Below are 21,398 nucleotides of genomic sequence, written 5' to 3' on the forward strand. Positions count from 1 at the left end.
CAAGCTGAGATGTCTCTGGGGAGTATTATTTCGGCAAGCCTCTCCAGGCTCAGTTATTCTGTACGATTGGGGAGTATTATTTCGGCAAGCCTCTCCAGGCTCAGTTATTCTGTATGATGAGGGAGTATTATTTCGGCAAGCCTCTCCAGGCTCAGTTATTCTGTATGATGAGGGAGTATTATTTCGGCAAGCCTCTCCAGGCTCAGTTATTCTGTACGATGGGGGAGTATTATTTCGGCAAGCCTCTCCAGGCTCAGTTATTCTGTACGATGGGGGAGTATTATTTCGGCAAGCCTCTCCAGGCTCAGTTATTCTGTATGATGAGGGAGTATTATTTCGGCAAGCCTCTCCAGGCTCAGTTATTCTGTACGATGGGGGAGTATTATTTCGGCAAGCCTCTCCAGGCTCAGTTATTCTGTATGATGAGGGAGTATTATTTCGGCAAGCCTCTCCAGGCTCAGTTATTCTGTATGATGCGGTTGATTTTCTGAATTTTTGCCTTTTTTGTCATTTTTTGGCTTTTTCTGTTGACTGCTGTCATACACAAGCAATTTTTTTCTATTTTTCTATTTTATGCGATTGCCTCATGATAAGGTCTTTAAATGTGCAACTAAAGGCCAATACGGCTGTATCCATTTCAGTACGCCTGTATTGAGTTAAAAATTTGTTCATAACCCTAATTTTAGTACGGGCGTACTGAACATGGTACAGGCGCATTGTTTTTTCTGAAGTTTGATTTTTTTTGATTTTTGGTTTTTTCAATAAACAGAGAATAAGTGATCTTCCAGTACACCTATCATCTGTATGCATGTATGCGGTATGATGCACCTAATTCTATTTGATTTATTTTTCAAAAGAATTAACCGATGCGTTTCTTTGTTTGGATTTTGCCATTCCTCTAGACGGGCTGTGCGCTGCCGATTTCTGTAACCGAGGAATGATGCGTGTTATATCGAGATTGGTGTCATCAACCCAGTGATCGTTCCCTTCCTTTAGAAGATGTATCAACCCTCCTATTGACCACTATATCTCCATGTTTCCACTAGATTATTCTAAAATCGTTTGGGACAAGAGAAAAGAAAGGAAAGATATTTTTGTTCAAAAGTTTGTGTTTTAGAGGGGATTATTATTGTTTTGAAAACGGTTTTTGTAAGAATGGCTGGCCAAGGTAGGTTCATGTGTTTAGGCTTGTTTGATTAAACACTTATGAAGTTAAGAAAGTCTTGTTATTTGACGTTGTGATTTGACAACTTAGATAGCTTTCCTTGAACCTTTCTTTTTGAATTCGGTTCATGGTACCATCATGGGTTTCTTTTGCTTTTTTGATTGTCCTTATTTTTGCCTAAAACACCCCTTTGTGGCGTCTTAGCGGACCTTTGTTTTTGTTTATTTTTGCAACCCTAATTTTTGCCTACGTCACCCTTTTGTGGGATTCCTAGCGGGTTCTTTGCTCTTATTTTTGCGCAGCCCCCTTTTTGGGTTTCCTGCTGAGCTTCTTTTATTTTAAAGGATTTCTTTTTATCCATGATGGCACTTGTCGAGGCCAAGGAAAGGTGCTCCAAGTTGTCACACACTTCCACATAAAAATGATGCGGGTTTATTGTTATTAAGACGATTTTAACCTCATTTATGCTTATTCAAACAGGGTTAAAAATAATGCGGTCTAGAAATTTATTGCAAGCAAGAAAAGAAGCAATAAGAAAGAATAAAGAATGATTTTATTATAATCATAATGGAAACATGTGCCCTATCGAGGCTCGGGGGTCGGGCTGTCCCCGAGGAGTAATCTCTAATAGTCATCAGGTCTATACATCCCTATCGAAAGGAGAAAAACACTTGACGACGACGACCGGCCTTAACGCTTGTGAACCGGCCTTCCTAAAGATCTGGCTTAAAGAACGTCGAGAAGGATCTTGATTCCTCTTCGTCCTTTGATCTTTATTAGGGTTGTATCCTAGCCCTTGTTTCCCCGGATTATCTTTGATGATGGGTAGCTCGGGAATCCCTTGGGAATCCTTGCCAAGTCCTTGTCCGGGCAAGTATCCATTCTTGGTGAGCATATGGGCTACCTTCTTCATTTCTCGGGGAAACGTTTCGACATTGGCGATCTCCAATGCTTGGAAGGCGGTCTCTAGAGCTTCCTCTGCTGCATCCACGTAAGGCATTGATGGAAGCTAAATGAAGAAGGTTGATGTTCTCCACTTGTTCCATGCTTGGACCGTGATGCTTTGAGGTTATCTTCTTGAAATTCCGGAAATCTCCATTGAAGAAGCTTCAAAGGAGGTGAAGTCTATGGAGGAGGTTCGGTCACTTCTCTTGGATGGAGAAATTTGATGAACCAAAGCAAGGTTGAAGGAACCTTGATGAAAACCTAGGAGGAATAGGTTCTCACGGATTTTGGTGACTCTTGATTGAGAGAAAATTCAGAAGTTGATTTCTCATATATGTCAAAAGTGAGTACAAGTGTAGGAAAATCAAATATATAGGGAATAGTAGCTTGTAGGAGAAGTTATCCCTAACCATGGTTCATTAAGAACCATGGTAGGATTAACTTAAACTCCTACGGTTTAGCTAGCTTCTAGGAGAAGCTAAACCTTGACCATGGTTCTTTTAGGAACCAAGGTAAGGTTAAGCTAACCTTGCTTGAGTTTAGAAGCTTGCAAGACAAGCTTCAAACTCAAGTAAGAATGCTTGAAAAATTCGGCCAAGGAAGTAAGCTAGGCGGCCCATGGTTCAAATTGCTCATTGATTTAATTTGAAATTCTTTGATTTGGTTTAGTTAGGTTCATCATATGATGATGAAACCTAGCTAAATCAAATCTATGAAAAATTAGGAGCAAAATGAGTCCAATATGTAAAATTTTGCCTAGGCCCAACTCTGGCCCAATTTCTAAGCACACTCCCTAACTTTGCTAAATGTCACCCCCTTTTTCCTACTGAAAAATAAAGAATGAGTGTGTCAACTAGGGAGGTTAAATGGAGTTAAACTCTCCAAGTAACCTACCTCAAAATCAATATACAAACACTAGAAAAAGCTAGTAAAGTGCCTCACAAATACAAAGGCAAAAATAACCTATACACAAGACTATGTATAAACTGTACAATATAAACAAGTAGAACTAAGGCCTTCTCTTCATGATAGAGCATTCCAAGTGAAGATTATCTTGGGCCTGACAAGCCCATTAGTCTTCTCTAGATCCAGCTCTTCCTGTATCCTCCTAGCCATAGCTCTGGTCACTGGGCCCTTGGCCCATGGTCTATCATCCCCTCCTTCTTGAGAAGGATTTGTCCTCAAATCTGTAGGTTCATCTTCTTCACCATAGCCTGTAAAAGGAATAAGATCACTCACATTAAAAGTGTTACTCACTCCATAATCACTGGGAAGATCTAACCTATAAGCATTATCATTTATTCTTTGGAGGACTTGGAAGGGACCATCTCCTCTTGGGTTAAGTTTAGACTTCCTTTGAGAAGGAAATCTTTCCTTTCTCAAATGAAGCCAAACCCAATCCCCTTCCTCAAAAATGAGGGCTTTCTTTCCCTTGCTTCTATCTAAAGCAGTTCTCTCATTTTGTTGTTGTATTTGAGTTTTAACCTTCTCATGCAATTTCTTAACAAATTCAGCCCTTGATACCCCTTCTTTATGAAAATAATGAGAAGAATCTGGTAGGGGTATTAGGTCTAAAGGAGTAAGAGGGTTAAAACCATATACAACCTCAAAAGGTGAGATTTTGGTAGTCTTATAGACTACCCTGTTATAAGCAAATTCAATGTGGGGCAAGTACTCATCCCAAGACTTATGGTTACCTTTAAGAACTACCCTTAACATTGTAGATAGGGATCTATTAACTACTTCTGTTTGCCCATCAGTTTGTGGGTGACAAGTAGTAGAGAAAAGTAATTTAGTTCCTAGCCTACTCCAAAGAGTTTTCCAGAAATGGCTAAGGAACTTAGTATCCCTATCTGAAACAATGGTCTTGGGTAGACCATGAAGTCTAACCACTTCCTTGAAGAAGAGTCTTGCTATGTTGCTTGCATCATCTATTTTGTGGCAAGGTATAAAGTGGGCCATTTTACTAAATCTGTGTACTACCACAAAAATAGAATCCATGCCTCTCTGGGTCTTGGGCAAGCCCAAAATAAAATCCATACTGATATCAACCCATGGAGAGTTAGCAACAGGCAAGGGTGTATAGATGCCATGAGGCATTACTTTAGACTTTGCTTGTAAACAAGCTATACATCTAGAGCAAAACCTCTCAACATCCCTTCTCATATGGGGCCAAAAGAATTTTTCTTTTAGAAAACTTAGAGTCTTTTCAACTCCAAAGTGCCCCATGAGACCACCCTCATGACTTTCTTGAACAAGGAGTTTTCTTATAGATCCTTGGGGTATACAAATTCTTCCCTCTTTATATAAGTACCCCTCAGAAATATAGAAACCTCCTTGAGGCTTTGCTAAGCATTCGGTATAATTTTCTTTGAATTCGAGATCATTAGTATACAATTCCTTAATGTGATTAAATCCCAAGATTTGAGATCCAAGGGAGATTAACAAAGTGTGTCTCCTAGAAAGGGCATCAGCCACAACAATATTTTTCCCTTTCTTGTATTTAATCACATATGGAAATTGTTCTAAGAACTCTACCCACTTAGCATGCCTTTTGTTTAGCTTGCCTTGGCCCCTCAAATATTTAAGTGACTCATGGTCACTATGAATGACAAACTCTTTGGGAATAAGGTAATGTTCCCAAGTTTGAAGGGCCCTAACCAAGGCATAGAGCTCTTTGTCATAGGTAGGATAGTTAAGGGAGACACCTTTGAGTTTTTCACTGAAATATGCAATAGGGTGCCCTAACTCAAAAGTTTTTGAAAAATCAGGTAGAGCTAGAAGTGGTGCATGGGTAAGCTTATGCTTCAAGGTTATGAAGGCATTTTCTTGTTTCTCTCCCCATATAAATTCCACATTCTTCTTGACTAAGTCATTTAATGGGGAGGCTAGTGTGGAGAAATTAGGAACAAACCTCCTATAGAAGCTTGCCAAACCATGGAAGCTCCTAATATCTCCAACACTTTTAGGAGTGGGCCATTCTTGGATGGCCTTGATTTTCTCGGGGTCCACATGAACCCCTTTTTTACTAATTATAAACCCTAGAAAAACTACACTATCTACACAAAAGGTACATTTTTCTAAATTTCCAAAAAGTTGATTTTTCCTAAGAATATCAAAAACTTGCCTTAAGTGTCCTATATGATCACTTAGACTCCTACTGATGGAATCATGCCTAGGAAGGCAAGAGGTGACATATTGAAGGAGCCAAGAGGAGTTGGTTAGACATGAAGGTGTGGGCCAGTCAAGGCCCAATAGGCCCGATGGGCCTGGGAAGGCCCAAGTTGAACTTTTCATGGGCCATATTTTGTTATAGCTAATTTCATATGTTTTGTATACATGATGTTAGTATAGGTATCATATATTTTGGTCTTGTATTTTGGACCACATAGAATAGCATTTTAGGTTTTAGGCTAGTTAGGCCTAGTTTTGGGCTTCATGGGCCTTTGGGCTTTTGGTACCCAATATTGGGCTCATTTTCATTCTTGTAATTTTTCCTTTCCATTGTAATTGTTTGACCAATGTAATTAGGTCATTAGAATAGGAAAATACAAGGAATACTAAAGTATGCTAATTAGGTTAAACTAGGTTTAATTTGGAAGCCATTTAAGTTACATTTGAGTCACATGTTTTGCACCATTGGTGGCTGAACATGTGACACTCAAATTAACCCTAAATGACTCTCAAATCAAACCTAAATGCACCTTGGTACCTAAATTTTCGGACTTACACATGTGCACCAAAGTTTGAATTCAAATTTCAAATTTGAATTCAAACTTTAGGCGCCAATTTGTGTAGCTTTGGTTTAGGTGCCTATGTGCTTCATTTCCGTGCATACTTAAGTCCTCCCTTCACATTTTTGTATTCACTTTTGAGAATAATGAAATTTGAGAGCTTATTCAGCCAAATTTCTTCAAGAGTCACCGAATTTAGAGAGCTACACTTTTAGGAACCCTTTTAGGTTTCCTCCTCTTTGAAGTGAGCTTTCCCTTGAACCTTAAGCTTGGATGCTTCCATCCAAGGCTTAAGCCTTCTTCCAATCCGTGAATCATCCTCCATCTAGTGTTCATCATTGTGGTTTCCATCTCCTTGAAGAAGATCCGAGCAAAGGAGAAGCTAAGGAGAAATCATCTACCACTCCTCCTAACCTTTTCCATCACCTACTGTATATGAGAATATCATCAAAATAAACTACTACAAATCTACCTATACAATCCCTAAGGACATGATTCATGAGACGCATGAATGTACTAGGAGCATTGGTGAGCCCAAAAGGCATCACTAACCATTCATATAATCCAAACTTGGTCTTGAAAGCGGTTTTCCATTCATCTCCTTCTTTGATTCTAATTTGATTGTATCTGCTTTTAAGATCAACTTTAGAAAATATGATGGCTCCATGAAGCTCATCTAACATGTCATCAAGCCTAGGGATGGGGTGTCTATATTTCACAGTGATGTTGTTGATGGCTCTACTATCACAACACATTCTCCACTTGCCATCTTTTTTTGGAACCAACAACACTGGAACAGCACAAGGACTTAAGCTCTTTCGAACCCAGCCCTTCTCCAACAAATCTTGGACCTGAGACTCAATTTCTTTAGTTTCTTGGGGGTTGGTCCTATAGGCAGGCCTATTAGGTAGGCTAGCTCCAGGCACCAAATCAATTTGATGTTCTATTCCTCTAGAAGGAGGAAGGCCCATTGGACCCTCGGGAGGAAATAGATCATCAAATTCTTTTAAAAGTGTTTTTACCCCCTTAGGTAAAGTCTCATGTCCACTAGATGTGGCAGTGCAAGAAAGAGTTCCTTTACAGAGAAGGAAATAAGAGGGTTGTTGAATCAAGAGGGTTTGTTTGGAAATTTTATTCTCTTGATTAACGACCTCTAGGGAGGGAACTCCTTTCTCCCTAGATTCCTCTCTATCCTTAAGTTTCACAGACTTTTTTTTTTCTTCTCTCTTTTCTTCTTTTTTTATAAATCTCTTTTCACTATCTCTTTTGAGTTTCATTTGTGCTTGATCCTCAGCCACCTGTTGAGGAGAAAGAGGATGAAGCACAAACTTTCTTTCCTTATGAGTAAAGGTAATCTCGTTAGTAAGGCCATTGTGCATGGTTTTCTTATCAAATTGCCATGGCCTTCCTAATAAGATGTGACAAGCTTCCATTGGTACTACATCACATAGCACCTCATCTTCATAGTTCCCAATGGAAATTTTGACCTTTACTTGTTGGTCAACTGCTAAATCACCATCCTCATTAATCCAATGGAGTTGATAAGGTTTAGGATGGGAATTAGTAGTTAAACCCAACTTCTCAACCAGCCTAGTGCTACAACAATTACACCATGAGCCACTATCAATAATGAGAGAACATGCACTATTTGAAACTTTGCATCTAGTATGAAATATGTTCTCTCTTTGTGATAGAGTATCACTAGGTTGGTTGTTGAGGAGTCTCCTAATCATTAAGAGCTCCCCTTCATAAGGAAAAGTAGACTCTACACCTTTCTCTTGATCACTTGCTTCTTCCTCACTATTACTAGAAGAAGTAGTAGCCTCATCATGGCTACTATAAATGTCATGCCCCCTCATGATCATTACCTTCTTTGTGGGGCATTGGGAGGCAATGTGGCCTCTCCCTAAACATTTAAAGCACTTAATATCACTAGTCCTAGAACTAGTGTGTGTAGTGTCCTTTCCCTTTCCCTTATCTTTTTCTGTGGCTAGATTTTTGGAGGGTTCAAAAGATTTCTTCTTTTCAAAAGTTTTTCCCTCCTTCTTGGAATCTTTCTTTAGAAATGAAGAGTTGGAGCTATTTTTGTAAGATTTCCTCATTCTTTGTTGTTCTACCCTTACACAAAGTTGGACCAAGTCATTTAGGTCCCTGTAGGGTAGTAGCTCCACTTGGTCTCTTATTTCTAAATTAAGACCACTCAAAAATCTAGCTACAGTAGTAGCTTCCTCTTCCCTAATACAAGCCCTCATCATTAATAGCTCTATTTGTTGCCTGTACTGTTCTACAGACATGTCTCTTTGTTGGAGCCTTTGGAGCTTATTCATAAGCTCCCTCCCATAGTAGGTGGGAATGTGCCTCCTCCTCATTGCACTTTTAAGATCATTCCAATATTGAATTGGAGGATCATTGTGGAGGCGTCTCTCTCTCTCTAGGGCTGTCCACCAATACATGGCATGCCCTTGGAAGCTAAGGGCAGCCAAAGGTACTTTCCTCTCTTCACTTACCCTATGGCAAGCAAAGAGTTGCTCAACCTTCATTTCCCAATCTAAATAAGACTCCACATCATCTTTGCCAAAGAATTGTGGGAGGTCAACCTTGACTTCCCTTGGCCTAGTAGTTCTCCTAGGAGTATGTTGATAGTGATCCCCTTGATTCATGCTTTCATTAGGGGATGTGTATTGGGAATGTGAGCTCCTACTCTTTTTCTTATGTTTCTTCATATCTTCTTTCAATTTTTCCTCCTCTTGTCTTAAAATTCTCAACTCTTCCTCAAGATAAGCAAGTTGTCCTTCTCTTTCAATTCTTTCCTTCTCTCTTTGAATGGACTCTTGCTTTTTCCATAGTTTAAGTGATTTGAGCTCTTTAGTAATGTAAGAAAGACTTTTTGGAGAGCCATCACTTTCACTATGGGAGGAATCTTGAGACATTTTAATTCAAGAGATATTTTTCACACAAAAATAGTTTTTATGAAAATAAGGTTTTGGAGTGCTTTAGACTTGGCACTTAGAGGTCTAAGAGTACAAATTGAACTTTGGAGGGAGGTGAGCTACTAAAGAGCCACTTAATAACCAAGCCTCTTCAAGTAAAAATCTCTAAACCCCCTTGTACTTTTGTCTTGCACAAAACAATTTTCACAAAGAACTTTTCTTAAAGGAAAAATAACAAGCAAGTGCCTATGTGTACAATTTATAAGATGCTTGAAAACATAAAGAGCAAGAAAACTTAAATTGCTTGAAAACTTAAATGACTGAAAACATAAATTGCTTAAAACATAAATTGCTTGAAAACTTAAACTAGACGTTGAAAGCAATTAAACCTAAGTGAGAGCTTGAAAGGCACCAAAGACCTTCAAGGACCACTCTCACAAGTACTACACGTAATTACTATAAAAGTTCTTAAGGAGAGATGGAGATACACCAAAGGCACTCCAAGACACTCCTTAATAAAGGCCTTGTACAAAAATTTAGAAAACAAAAAATTACAAGGTAAATGAAATTCAAATTTGCTTCAAATGAAATGTAAATTTACACTCCAAATGAAATGTAAATTCACTCTCAAATGAATTTAGTGGCTGCTCCTAATTTCAAGGAAAACAAATTAGCCACTAATTTAGAACAAATTTAGAGACGGATTTTGTAATGAAAAACTAGGTTTTAGAAACCAAAATTTCCGTCACTAAATTTAGTTCTAAATTTTCACAAAACTTTTCACAATTGGTTTAGTTTCTTGTTGCTCCAAATCAGCCACCAACTGCAGCCTCACAAGGTGTTTCACTCCTTTCTTTAGAAGCAACTTTGATGTTAGTCACTTCTAGGTGTTTCCAAGAGCCTAGCCACCAAGAGAGAACAAACTCCCTAAGCAACCACCAAAGCCTTCAAGTGGATGTCCTTTGCCTTGGCCTCCTACACCTTTCAAGAAGCACTCAACCACCTTCAAGGCTGAATATTAGTGCTAAAACTGAAAATGAACAATTTAGAAAGGCTACACCAAGTGGTAGAAGAAAAATGAGACAAGACTAGAAAGAGTTCCACAAATTGACAAGCAAAAATTAAGGCAAATTTGGAAGCTAGTACACACAAGAGTAACCTAGGAAAGGCACTAGAATGGATTACAAAATTAAAAGCTAAGATTATGAACAAAAAACAAGACACAATATGTGGCTGGATGATGGAATCATACTTGGGAATGCAAGAGGTGACACACTCAAAGATCCAAGAGGAGTGGGCTAGACATGGAAGATTGGGCCAGTCTAGGCCCAACGGGCCCTATGGGCTTGGAAGGCCCAAACCAAGTTTCAACATGGGCTTATCTTGTTTTTAACATTCTTATTATATTTTTGTTAGTATAGTATGAATATATTTTGGTCTTGTATTTTGGACCACATAGAGTAGCATTTTAGGTTTTAGGCTTGTTGGGCCTAGTTTTGGGCTTCATGGGCCTTTGGGCTTTTGGTACCCAATATTGGGCTCATTTTCATTCTTGTAATTTTTCCTTTCCATTGTATTTGTTGGACCATTGTATTTGGGTCATTAGAGTAGGATTTAAGGAGGAATATTAGTTTAAGAGGATTAGGCAAAATTAGGTTTAATTTAGCATGCATTTAAGTTGCATTTTGAGTCACATGGATTATGCCACCTAGGCTGAACATGTGTGACTTAAATTCAACCCTAAATGCACACTAAATCAAAGCCAAATGCACCAAGCACCCATGGGACCGGTCATACACATGTGTGACAAGTTTTGAATTCAAATTCAAATTTGAATTCAAAACTTGGCGCCAACATGGTGGCCACTCATGTGGCGCCAAGTGTTCACCTAATTTTCGGAAGTTATATGTTCCCTCCTTCACCTTATTGTACTCACTTTGAATATTGAATGAAATTTGAGAGCCTTTGGCCGAGTTTCCCCTTTCAAAGTCACCTTGAGAGTTCTCCTTCAAACCTTAGGATTTCACCTTTCTTCCTTCTCTTTGAAGTGAGCACTCCATTGATGCTTGAGCTTGGATACTTCCATCCAAGGCTTAGGCCTATTCCAATCCGTGATTCATCCTTCTCAAGTGCTTGAAGTGCAGTTCCAAGTCTCCTTTGAAGAAGATCCGAGTTAGAGAGAATTTTAGGAGAAGTTCATCTTTCACTTTTCCTAGTGTTTTCCATCATTTTTGGTATCAAGAGCAAGGTCTTCAAGGAGATAAGTTCTTCATCTTGTTTTGGTTCGAATATTTTTGTGTTCTTTGTGTTCTTATGTTTGTCTTAATTGAGTTTCAATTCGGATCTATATTTTGATGTTATTGAGTTCATAGATCCATTGTTGATTGTCTTGATTTTTCTTCCATAATCAACTTGTTAGGAACTATTTGCTTTGTGCTAATTTTGAGTTTATTTTGAGTCTCTCAATTCCTTGTATGTGTCCATGATTGGACCTCATGCATTGCATTTAGATTTTGTTTTTAAATCTTTGTTTTGTCTTAGAAGTTTGTGTTTAGTCCTTACTTGTTGCAAATTCCTTGAATAGCATGTTTAACCTAGTTTTATTTTGAGTTTTGTGTCCATATATTGCTTTCGGTTTACCTATTGTTCTTGCCTCCTATATGTGCTTTTTCTTTTGCCTTATTGTGTTCATAAATTGCTATTAGTTCTAGCAAGTTTCTTTAGAGTTAGGTTTCCATTGTGTTCTAAGTTTTCAAATCACCTTCCATTAAAAATCTTCTAAAAAACTTTTTCAAGTGTAATCCTATTTCTAGTGCACTTTCTTGTGGATTCAAATTTAAAAAAAAAAAGTGAGTTAAGAGGCTGGAAAACAGAGTTTAAAACAGAGCCTAATGTCCTAAAAGTTCAAAAGAAAAGAGTTCAAAAAGAATCCAAACCAAAACCTAAAGACTAGTGTACTAGTTTCTCATTTTCACTTGAAATTTGACCTAATTTTTGGCTGATTTGTATTCTCGGTTTCTATAGCTTGGAATCATTGAAAATTTTGAAACAAAAGGCAAATATACTCTCTGGACTCTTAATTTGATACTGGAAAAAGAAAGAATTAAAAAAAAAATAGAGAAAGAAAATTAAAAGGAAAAAGCCGAGAGGTATACAAGTTGAAAAACCTACTTGATTCCTTGTTATTGTTTTGGCTACTACTTTTGCTATACTTGTCCAATTGTCTTCAAATTTTTTTTGTTTTGTTCATCTATTCTAGTACCTATCTAGGAACTCTTCTCTCTGAGTGCTAGCTTTTATTTGGAGTCTTAATTTTCAGTTTTACTTGTTGAACCTCTTTGAGTCTTGTCATATACATTTATTACTCTTAATTTTGGTATAAGCTTTTCAAATTGTGCTTTTATTGCTTGTCTTGTTTTCTTTCTTTAAATTCCTGTGCTGGAAGTGGCATAAATCCTTGTTCAAGGATCAAGCATTGCTCAACAAAGAGAAGGAAAAGTTTGGACACTAATTCTCCAAAAATTTGACCTAATTTAGTGACCTAGCTTTTCCTAAATTTCCTTCACTTGAGTGACCATACCATTCACTTGTGAGGCAGCCACCATTAACCTCTTTGTTGTGTTTCTTTTGCAGGTCCAGTAGCATCATTTTGAAGGGCTAGTGGCGGACTAAGACATTTAAACAAGTGTTTGAAAAATTGGTTACAAAATCCGTCACTAGTTGGTCACAAAACCGCCAATTTTTGTTTTTCTAGGCTAGTTTACATTTTTGCCAAATCTTTGTATTTTAAACCAATTTGTAAAGCTTGGAGGGAGTATTAAGAAGCTGGTCAGGTATATCTAAATCCTTATTAGCATCCTCACGTGTAGTGCTAGTGGAAGTGGCTTGGAAATTTCATATGTTTCAAGCTTCCACTTAGGGAACCCGACTAGTTACTTATCTTGCTTCTTTTAAAGTTCTTTGTCTTTTAATTGCTTTATTTTGCTGCCTTGAAACGACTAGACTTGTGTAGTTTTATTTGCTCATGCTTAGTTTAGTCTCAAAAACAAATAAATTGTGAAAAAGCATTCAAAATTTTTTGTGAAAAGTTTTTGGGAATCAAAGATACCACAAAGGAGTTTAGTGATTTCCACTTGAAAAGGCTTGGTTATTAAGTGGCTCTTTGTAGCTCATAGTGTAATTTGTACACTTAGACTTCCAAGTGCTATTTTTGTTCCTAGAAAATACCAAAAACATTTTATAACTTTTGCATAGCATATAAAATCTTATTGCTTAATCATGAGTCTACATTCCCAAAATAGTAGTGACTTTGAATCTCCTAAAAGTTTTAAAAGAATTGTCAAGGAGGTTGAGGCACTAAAACTTTGGAAGCATGATGAAATACTTCAAAAACAAAAAGAAAAGCTTGAAAAGGAAGTACAAATCATGGCTTTAGAACAAGAGATTCAACAAATTAAGCAACGAGAAGAAAAACTTTTGAAAAGGTTAAATAAAAAAGGTTCTTCAAGGAGCTCAACCAAGAGCTCCAATGATTCTCAAAGTCAAAATAATGATGGTAGTATACAAATGGATGCTTACTATCAACCCCCACCTAGGAGAGTCATTAAAGAACACAAAGTGAGGGAATCAAGGGTTGATCTCCCTTACTTTCATGGAAAAGAAGATGTGGATGCCTACTTGGATTGGGAAATGAAAGTGGAGCAAATCTTCACTTGTCACCAAGTAGGTGAAGAAAGAAAAGTTCCCTTGGCCACCTTAGCTTTCCAAGGACAAGCTATGTATTGGTGGACCTCCTTAGAGAGAGAGAGAAGACTTCACAATGACCCTCCAATCACTTATTGGAATGAGTTGAGGAGTGCTATGAGAAGAAGGCACATACCTTCTTATTATAGTAGGGAGCTTATGGATAAGCTCCAAAGACTCCAACAAAAGAATATGAGTGTTGAGGAGTATAGACAAAAAATGGAGTTGTATCTCATGAGGGCTGGCATAAGGGAAGAGGAAAGATTGACCATTGCTAGGTTTTTAAGTGGTCTAAATTTTGATATAAGAGATAGAGTTGAGTTACTCCCTTATAGGGACCTTGATGATTTGGTCCAACTTTGTATAAGGGTGGAACAACAAAATTTAAGGAAAAATTCTTTAAGAGGAAAAACTCAAGCTAACTCTTATATCAAGAATGACTACAAGAGGGAGGGTCAATATGACTCTTCTAAAAGCTCTAGTAAGGGTCAAGAAAAAGAAAAAGAAAATGATAAAAATGTTGTCACTTCTAGTAGTAAAACTAGTGACATCAAATGCTTTAAATGTCTTGGGAGAGGCCATATAGCTTCTCAATGTCCAACTAAAAAGGTCATGATTTTGAGAGGACAAGACATTTATAGTAGTCTTGATGAATCTGGTTCTACCACTTCAAGTGATAGTGAGACTAGTAAGGAAGATCCTCAAATTGAAAAGCTATATCCTGTTGATGGTGATCTTCTTATGGTCAAAAGGCTTCTTGGAAGTCAACCTTGTCGCACTTCACTATCACAAAGAGAGAACATCTTTCACACAAGATGTTTAGTTTCCAAAAGAACTTGTTCTCTCATTGTTGATAGTGGATCATGTTCAAATTGTTGTAGTACAAGGTTGATTAACAAGTTAGCCCTTACCACCATTCCTCACCCTCACCCTTACAAACTTCATTGGCTCAATGAAGGTGAGGAATTGGAGGTGAATCAACAAGTGAAGGTCAAGTTTTCTATAGGGGATTATAAAGATAAAGTTTTATGTGATGTGATCCCTATGGAAGCTTGTCATATTTTGCTTGGTAGGCCATGGCAATTTGATAAACAAACTATACATGATGGCCTCACTAACAAAATATCCTTCACTCATAAAAATAAGGAAATTGTTTTTAATCCTTTAACACCACCCCAAGTGTTTGAGGATCAAAAACAAATGAAAAGAAAAATAAACAAAGAAAAGAAAGAAGGAAAGAGTGTGGATAAAGGGGACTCCACTAAGACCATTGTGACAAAAGAGAGTTATTTTATGACCAAACAAGACTTGAAAAGAACTCTCTTTATTCATAAAAGTCTTGACTCTTATCCTAATACTGCCACTTATCTTAAAGTTGAGAATGAGGAACAAAATGAATTTCAAGTAAAGAATTCTTCTCAACTTTGGGATATAGTGAAGAAGGAGTGGACTATACCTAGTATTACTCCTTATACTACTTTCTTGATGGTGCACAAGGAAGGAAGTATTTCTTTGAATTTCATAAAGCACCCAATTTTTGGGTCACATTGTTTAGTAGATACAACTTGTAATAATCAATATTCTATGTTTGATCTTATGGGAAGTTCTTACTCTTTTCAATTTAATATGATTCCTTCCCCACAAGATAAATATAGCTTATATGATTATGAGTATCTAGTAAACAATCAAATCCAAAATTGTTTAGGGCGCTTTCTAGTAGTTTTTTCTTTATATTTTAGGAAAAGCCTAGGTTACCATTTAGGGTACTTTAGGCAAGATGTAGTTGTGTTTAAAAATCATTATTTTCATTGTCTTAGTCATAGTGTTCTTACATTTTTAGGTTTTACTTCTATGTTGTGCTTAGAAGAGGAGCCTATTTCCATTTTTAGAGAGTCTAGTATTTTATCTTTCTTTGTTAGGATAAATAGTAGGACTCCTCTTAGGATCCATGATCTTTTCTCTTACCATGTCACTTCTTATTCCTTGCATGTTTTACATGTAGGTGCTAATGTTTCTTCCGTGCATCCTCTAGATTTGAGGACAAATCCTTTTCAAGAGGGAGGGGATGATGGAATCATACTTGGGAATGCAAGAGGTGACACACTCAAAGATCCAAGAGGAGTGGGCTAGACATGGAAGATTGGGCCAGTCTAGGCCCAACAGGCCCTATGGGCTTGGAAGGCCCAAACCAAGTTTCAACATGGGCTTATCTTGTTTTTAACATTCTTATTATATTTTTGTTAGTATAGTATGAATATATTTTGGTCTTGTATTTTGGACCACATAGAGTAGCATTTTAGGTTTTAGGCTTGTTGGGCCTAGTTTTGGGCTTCATGGGCCTTTGGGCTTTTGGTACCCAATATTGGGCTCATTTTCATTCTTGTAATTTTTCCTTTCCATTGTATTTGTTGGACCATTGTATTTGGGTCATTAGAGTAGGATTTAAGGAGGAATATTAGTTTAAGAGGATTAGGCAAAATTAGGTTTAATTTAGCATGCATTTAAGTTGCATTTTGAGTCACATGGATTATGCCACCTAGGCTGAACATGTGTGACTTAAATTCAACCCTAAATGCACACTAAATCAAAGCCAAATGCACCAAGCACCCATGGGACCGGTCATACACATGTGTGACAAGTTTTGAATTCAAATTCAAATTTGAATTCAAAACTTGGCGCCAACATGGTGGCCACTCATGTGGCGCCAAGTGTTCACCTAATTTTCGGAAGTTATATGTTCCCTCCTTCACCTTATTGTACTCACTTTGAATATTGAATGAAATTTGAGAGCCTTTGGCCGAGTTTCCCCTTTCAAAGTCACCTTGAGAGTTCTCCTTCAAACCTTAGGATTTCACCTTTCTTCCTTCTCTTTGAAGTGAGCACTCCATTGATGCTTGAGCTTGGATACTTCCATCCAAGGCTTAGGCCTATTCCAATCCGTGATTCATCCTTCTCAAGTGCTTGAAGTGCAGTTCCAAGTCTCCTTTGAAGAAGATCCGAGTTAGAGAGAATTTTAGGAGAAGTTCATCTTTCACTTTTCCTAGTGTTTTCCATCACTGGACCAACACAAAAATGTCACACAAAATAAATCAAAACCGAGAGCAATATTTTCTCAAATTTTCACTCCTTTGGCTTTTCTTTTGCTATTTTCTTTCTTTTTCTTTTGCAAATTATTTTTCACTTATTTTTCTTTGTATGATCAGGAGTTTCAATGCCTTTTAAGCACTTATATGTCTCGGTTTCAATATAGAAAAACTGTAGAAAAATTATGACACAAAACAAGAGGTGTTCACAAGTATGTTTTCACTAGTGCTTCACTATTTTGTAGTATTTTTTTAGGTCAAATTTTTAAGCACTTTTTCTCTTTGTTTTTTCTCAAGCAATTAGGACACTCACACCTCTGTTTTGGTTCTGTTTTAAGGTCCAAAAAATTTCAATAAGTTTCAGCCACAACACAAGACACAAGGAAACCTAATAGGAGAGTGTTTATGAACTTTTCTTGACAAAACTTTTAATATGACATAAAGGAAACCTAACTCTAGGAAATTTGCTAGAACTAATAGCAAATTAGGAACTCAAACATGTAAATCAAAAGCTCATATAGTAAGGTACAGATTTATCAAGAAAATATTCAATAATTTTCGGACACAAAAACACAAAGCAAAAAAATTAGGTCAAACAAGCTAGTCTAGGAATCAATGACATTCAAAGGACTACACATGACTCTAGACAAAACATATGATTCAAAAACAAAATATACACTAAACATTATCAATGTCCAATCACGGACTCATGTTATAGGAATGGAGAAGACTCAAACAAAAATCAAAAGCACAAGTACATGAACCTAAAGCACAAACCGAATTGATTCAAGGAATTAGGAACAAGCAAAAATCATGAATCAATTATTTCATATGTGACATAAGGATCCATCAAAATATGTATTAGACTTAGATCCATTCAACAAACACAATTTTAGACAAAATAAGGAAGGAACAACACGGATTCAATGAAGAAAAATTTAGAAGACATAACCTCAAGAGCACTAGGCTCTGATACCAAAAATGATGGAAGCTAAATGAAGAAGGTTGATGTTCTCCACTTGTTCCATGCTTGGACCGTGATGCTTTGAGGTTATCTTCTTGAAATTCCGGAAATCTCCATTGAAGAAGCTTCAAAGGAGGTGAAGTCTATGGAGGAGGTTCGGTCACTTCTCTTGGATGGAGAAATTTGATGAACCAAAGCAAGGTTGAAGGAACCTTGATGAAAACCTAGGAGGAATAGGTTCTCACGGATTTTGGTGACTCTTGATTGAGAGAAAATTCAGAAGTTGATTTCTCATATATGTCAAAAGTGAGTACAAGTGTAGGAAAATCAAATATATAGGGAATAGTAGCTTGTAGGAGAAGTTATCCCTAACCATGGTTCATTAAGAACCATGGTAGGATTAACTTAAACTCCTACGGTTTAGCTAGCTTCTAGGAGAAGCTAAACCTTGACCATGGTTCTTTTAGGAACCAAGGTAAGGTTAAGCTAACCTTGCTTGAGTTTAGAAGCTTGCAAGACAAGCTTCAAACTCAAGTAAGAATGCTTGAAAAATTCGGCCAAGGAAGTAAGCTAGGCGGCCCATGGTTCAAATTGCTCCTTGATTTAATTTGAAATTCTTTGATTTGGTTTAGTTAGGTTCATCATATGATGATGAAACCTAGCTAAATCAAATCTATGAAAAATTAGGAGCAAAATGAGTCCAATATGTAAAATTTTGCCTAGGCCCAACTCTGGCCCAATTTCTAAGCACACTCCCTAACTTTGCTAAATGTCACCCCCTTTTTCCTACTGAAAAATAAAGAATGAGTGTGTCAACTAGGGAGGTTAAATGGAGTTAAACTCTCCAAGTAACCTACCTCAAAATCAATATACAAACACTAGAAAAAGCTAGTAAAGTGCCTCACAAATACAAAGGCAAAAATAACCTATACACAAGACTATGTATAAACTGTACAATATAAACAAGTAGAACTAAGGCCTTCTCTTCATGATAGAGCATTCCAAGTGAAGATTATCTTGGGCCTGACAAGCCCATTAGTCTTCTCTAGATCCAGCTCTTCCTGTATCCTCCTAGCCATAGCTCTGGTCACTGGGCCCTTGGCCCATGGTCTATCAGGCATGGCAGATGGCTTGCTGATGAGTATGTCATCTTCAGCTTGTACGGTCACCAGCTTGTCACCCACTATGAATTTGACTTTCTGGTGGAGCGTAGAGGGAACAACTTTTGCATCATGAATCCAAGGTCGGCCGAGGAGACAGCTGTACGCGGGAGTAATGTTCATCACTTGAAATTCGACATCAAAGATGGTGGGTCCAATTTGGATTGGAAGATTAATTTCTCCCACCACTTCTCTTTTAGAACCGTCGAAAGCTCGGACGATCATGTTGCTCGGGCGCATTTGGATTCCCTTGATTGCCACTTGATCGAGCGTTCTTTTTGGCATCACATTCAAGGAAGATCCATTATCTACCAAGACTTTAGCGATGTGATATCCCTTGCACTTTACAGAGATGTGCAAGGGCTTGTTGTGGTTCGGACCCTCAACGGGGATTTCTTCATCGGTGAAAGTGAGGTGATCGTTAGCCATGATGTGACTAACAATCCCCTCGAATTTGTCTTGGGAGATAGTGTGCGACACATATGCCTCGTTCAAGACTTTCAACAGAGCTTGTCGATGCGGTTCGGAGCTTAGGATCAACGACAACAGAGTAATCTTTGCGGGCGTCTTATGAAGTTGATCCACGATGGAGTACTCGCTTTGTCGGATGTACTTTAACAGCTCGTCAGTCTCCTCCTCGGATTCTTTATTTTCCTCGGTTTTCTCTTTTTCTTTTCCTTTATTCTTGGGAGCTTTATCATGAAGATCTTCGGGAGTGTAGATCCTGCCACTCCTAGTCATGCCCCCAAGTCCAGCGATGTTAGAGATATCGCTGTCGGCAGAAGAATGGATGTTGTATATCCATGGCACAGCCTTATTTGATTCGTAGGGAAAAGGCCTTGGAGTAGTGATCCTTAACGGTGTTGGACCTTCCCCTTTGTTCGTCTTGATTACCAACAACGGAGTTGACGTGTGTTCGCTTGGCGCGGTTGTTGGCTTACACTTGATAACGAACAGCGTGCGATCCATTCTTTGAACATACGCGTCGATTAATTCTTTCTTTTTATTAATGTTATTAATGGATTACTAGGAGAGATGTATGAAATGCAAACCTAGATCCCTCCATGATCTTTGATAAGAATGCATGATATGATATGATGGCGTTGAATATGCATGCATTGTGTTTATTCAACTAAGCATTATCATGTTTTCAGGATGTCCCTAAGATGATGCATGATAGTTGCTTGGTTTGGATGAATAACTTTTTTTCTTTTTTTCTTTGGGTATTTTGTTTTTTTGTATTTATTTGGGTGAAAATGGAAACTACCTATATGAATGTGATGAAGGTAGATGTTAACACCATGTAATGGAAGATTCTTATACATATTTATTCTTATTTAAAAAGGAATGTTGTATGTTTAAATAATGCAATGTATGCTCATACAATGTCACATAAATAATGCACAAACAATTCACTCATCCACGAACAGTCACGAGCGAATCACGAGGTAGGGGTATCCTGCAGAAAAGTGCATATTCAAGGAGGTTCTAACTGTTCTCACCGGTCTGAGGCCCCCAAGGTGCCCCCATTATAGGGACCCAATTCCTCTCGTTGTAAGTCGATGGAAAGCTCCAACGCACTGTCGGACTCGAGTTCATGGTTATCACCTTGAGTGATGTTTTCCGACAACGGTCTACGGGCACCTATAGACCCATTCGACAACCGGCCGTACTAACATCCACTCCCTATGACTTTCCACTCATGCCCCCGGGTATAGAGGGAACTGTTGTGTGCAAAGGTTCGTGTGCAGTTTGTATTTCAAACAATTACGAAAATTTAAACATCCAACAGTTTATTAAAGCCAATTAGGAAAAACATATTATCATATAAGCGAGGGGTAACGAAGTAATTTTAAACTATTATTTTAGAAATAATCCATCACTAAATGGGACTGACTCTCGAGGCTTCCCCAGTGGAGTCGCCATCTGTCGCCACCCGCCGAAACGGACCTTGGCATTCGCGACGATGGTTGGACTCTTTTTAAGTTTTGAAAAATGATGGATTGTTAGAACGACTTATTCTCAAACTGAGACCTCATCGAACTAACAATTTTATTAAATAATTCACCAATCCATGTTAATCCCAAGCGGGACCCTCCATGGATTAGTGGTTTTCGCAAAAAGAAGGGTTCTTGGAGTCGCCACCAATGTTTTACTCAAAATATTGGAAAAAGGGATAAGGCAATTGATTTTTGCAAATCAACCTTGGCCATTACAACCAGAGTTGGGTAAGGGAGTCGGTTACGTGCGGGGAAGGTGTTAGCACCCCACAACGCCCCTTTCGGGTTCCCTATGACGGATTATTTCATAAATAACAGTGTAAAATTACTAAATTACCCCTATTTATTAGAAACGATTATAAGCGGAATATTTACATGATGAAAATTCTAAATATGCAATGCAACAATAAGAAAGCGATAAAAGAAGGGATTTGGAAAAGAAACCTTTGAAGCGTGCTTTTATATATTTAAACAGACGTTAGGAGGCTTTTTGGCGCTCCTTCCCACTACACGCTCGCTCGTTCCTTCCCTAAAGATTAATTTTTACTATGGAAATCAAAAAGATTTCCCTTCGACTAGTTCGAATCCTCAAGCTAAATGCTCAGAACTCAAGAACTTTGTCGGATCGGCTCTCGGAGAGACTTCTAGGGCAGAACACTGCTCAAAAACCCCAG

Source organism: Cajanus cajan, chromosome 7 (assembly GCF_000230855.2).
Source record: "Cajanus cajan strain Asha chromosome 7, NIPB_CcT2T_4, whole genome shotgun sequence".
NCBI classification, from domain to species: Eukaryota; Viridiplantae; Streptophyta; class Magnoliopsida; order Fabales; family Fabaceae; genus Cajanus; species Cajanus cajan.